Genomic DNA, 4,051 nt, shown 5'->3' on the forward strand with positions numbered 1-4,051 from the left:
ATTATTATTATTATTATTATTATTATTATTATTATTATTATTATTATTATTATTATTATTATTATTATTATTATTATTATTATTATTATTATTATTATTATTATTATTATTATTATTATTATTATTATTATTATAATCATTATCATTATCATTATCATTATCATTATCATTATCATTATCATTATCATTATCATTATCATTATCATTATCATTATCATTATTATTATTATTATCATTATCATTATCATTATCATTATTATTATTATTATTATTATCATTATTATTATCATTATTATCATTATTATTATTATTATTATTATTATTATTATTATTATTATTATTATTATTATTATTATTATTATTATTATTATTATTATTATTATTATTATTATTATTATTATTATTATTATTATTATTATTATTATTATTATTATTATTATTATTATTATTATTATCATCTATTGTTATTATTATTATTATTATTATTATTATTATTATTTCTTTTTTTTGCATCCGACCCAGATATGGACCAAAAGGTCACCTGTCGGCATGCTCAGCCTTTGTAATCCTTTGTAATTCTTTGTAAATTCCACAAACAAAGATCAGGCAACGTATAAACATACTTTCCCTTTGAGTGCGTGTGGAGGTGTACGTGTGCATGTGTATTTGTGTATGTGTGTGTCTGTGTGTTTATGTGCGTTTGTGTGTGTGTGTGTGTGTGTGTGTGTGTGTGTGTGTGTGTGTGTGTGTGTGTGTGTGTGTGTGTGTGTGTGTGTGTGTGTGTGTGTGTGTGTGTGTGTGTGTGTGTGTGTGTGTGTGTGTGTGTGTGTGTGTGTGTGTGTGTGTGTGTGTGTGTGTGTACGCAGAATATGTCTCTCAATATCCTACACAGAAAGCAAATGTTATACAAACGGTTGTTGAAAGGTTTGTCACATACTAACATGTGTACTTTCAACAAAACTGCCCTACCTTACCACTGTGTACAATTTTGTCACAAATTTTGAGCAAACGTTTGGAGAGTGTTTTTGGTATGCTACAACCTTTCATCAAGCGGTTTTTTTTTTTTTTTCAAACAATTTTGGTATGTCCCAAACGTTTTGCAAACGTTTGGACAATGTTTTTGGTATGCCACAATCTTTCAATTTCAGGTGGGTTATACTTTTAGCTACCATTCTAGGTTTCACTGGACCATTAATATTGTGCTGCGAAACACACAGAGACACACACACACACATACACACACACACACACACACACACACACACACACACACACACACACACAGAGAGAGAGAGAGAGAGAGAGAGAGAGAGAGAGAGAGAGAGAGAGAGAGAGAGAGAGAGAGAGAGAGAGAGAGAGAGAGAGAGAGAGAGAGAGAGAGAGAGAGAGAGAGAGAGAGAGAGAGAGAGAGAGAAATAGAAATCAGTGATTAGATATTACAGTAGGTTAAACTAGGTTTGGGTAAAAATTTAGAATCACGCAGCCACGTTTATCCAGCATGATATTTACATTGCCCAATAGCTCCTAGCGTATCGTAACCTAATTCAACGTAACCATTCCGTAGAAAAAAAAAATAGATCTTTCATATAAAAAAAGTGAAAAATGTGCTTGTGTATACTGGAATAATTGCATTTGCTTCCTGCCATGACGTCACTCTCAATAGATCGCACTGTTTGCAAATTTTTGTTTTTGTTTCTTACAGTGTGATGGTATATTTATTATATAAGCTACCAAAAAATGCTAAGTACCGCTTAGCACTGTGGTTAGTTAGAGGGCAGTATAGATAGATGGGGGAGAGGGAGGGAGGGTGGGAGGGGGGATTTGGGGGTTTAGTGCAAGGAAAGAATGAAATGGAAGGAAGTTAGAGTAATGATATATGTGGGGCAGACCCATTTGCTCCGTTGCACTGTGGTTATCCTTTAAACCAAGTTGACCAAGTTTCCTTTGATCATAGAAATCATTGACCTTGAATTTATATTGAAAGTAAAGTGGATCCACCCCTCCTCATCTATAATGTGGACACACTGTCAATATTCTGATATTCTATTCTATTAATATAGACTATACACCATTACACGCGGCATGCGATTGTTTTAGTATTATACTAGTCATTTGTAGATTTAACTTTTTGGGGAACTATGGGAATTACACTACCTCGGGTAGTTTAGATCTATATAGAAATCAAATTGTCTAATTTGATTTGTGAACTTTAATGGTAATTCAACAAATCTAACTTGCACATAAGGCTACAATCATTTGTTCTTTGCTTAATATGAATATTACTGTTTTTTTTATATGATTAAATTTGACAAAAAGAGGTTTTTCATTATTTTTTAGTTCAAAACTAAAATTCTCAAAATTGATTCCCAATATAGAATGAGCACTTCTAACGGCATTTGAGAAAATTTGCTCCTCAGAAATCAGGCAGTTACATTACATGCACAAAACCAGTAAATAAAACAATACTACACTAATGCCTAATACACAAATTTGAAGTATAGAGGTTACTTTATTATTACAACTTTCTAAAGCAATAATGATAACATTATCAATAATAAAGTTACCTATATATTCTAGATTCACTTAATAACAGGGCTGTGATGTCAGGTTTAGCGTGATTCCACGGGATGATTTTTATGTAAACAGCTATGAAAGGTTTCAAAAGGCCAGTAATATGGGTCGCATGTCCAAGGGCTTCAATTTTTCAAAATATGAATTTCCTTAGAAACAATATGAAATTCCCTTAGATTTCCTGAACATGGGCTGGGATCTAAATATAATTTCCTTAAACATTTCCTTCATCAACATTTTCTTATATCCCTGCCCTTTTCACTATATATGCAGAGGAAATATATATAATTAAACGAAACCCAGTTTCTATCTTTAGAAAAATCTTAGACCTTAACTTTGATTAGAAACTAAACCTTTATTATGACAAACAATGCATATATTGATGATCAAAATACTCTGAAATAAAGAAATGCTCGTAGGAAATAATTTTCGGGTAATTGTATTTCGTAATTTTAGTAGTTTGCTTTGAACTAATTAAAATTCTAATATGTTCAAATAAGGTTTGGAATATTTGATTTAATTTATTTTGAAGTATGCAATCATTTTACAAGCAAATCAGGATATTTTACAATATAGATGTAAACTATACTTAACAAATAAATAGAAAAAGAGTAAGTCACATCTGAAAATATCTTAATATACTAGGGATAACTCAAAAAACCCAATGAGGAACTTGTTTCAATTAAAGTCCCTTTGGATACAAGATACACATACAAAAATACTTTAAGTATTAAATCATTGTAATTTGGCACAAGAAGGACTAAGTTTAATGACAACACAGTTTACTGAAACAATAATACTAAGTATACGGTAGATATAATTGCTACTACTGCTAGAGAAAAAGGCATCTAAAATAAATTTCCTACAATATACTTTGAATGCCATATGATTCTGTATGGTTTGTGTTGAGACATTCTTTCAGTTTGTTCCATACACTTGAAGCTGTGAACCTGAAGGAACTTTTGCCCAACACAGACCTAAACCGGAGTAATACAACAAGGTCACTGGTTCGAGTGTTGTGGGAGTGCATAGAATTGACGCGCACTATATCATGTATCAGTTATGTAATGGTAACATTGAACATTCCTTGTAATAATGTATATTTAGCATTGCCTGTTTGTATATTCAATGTATTCTTATAAAAACCAAGTGTTCATACCAAGCGCGCGTCTGTGATATTTTCCCGCCAAATCTGGGCTTGGTGGCGTGGCTTGGCATCAAAGGCAGTCTTGGTTCTGCCTCCTAAGCGAACGCACGCTTGTACATGTAGTGCTTTACAATTATTAAATTATTCATATTCAGTGTTTCATTGGGCATCCTTATACATATGGTGGCAGCGTTAAAAACATTTGCTATTGTGTAAACTTTGTGTTTTGAAAGGTATATTGGTGCCTGATCATCTACAATTTTGTGCAAATGTCTGTGTTAAGTATTCTAAGAAAATATTCAAGGCTTTTGTAAAATAGGTAAAGTTTGTTTG

The sequence above is a fragment of the Oratosquilla oratoria genome, chromosome 2 (assembly GCF_046742065.1).
Source record: "Oratosquilla oratoria isolate Oo_2021 chromosome 2, ASM4674206v1, whole genome shotgun sequence".
NCBI lineage: Eukaryota > Metazoa > Arthropoda > Malacostraca > Stomatopoda > Squillidae > Oratosquilla > Oratosquilla oratoria.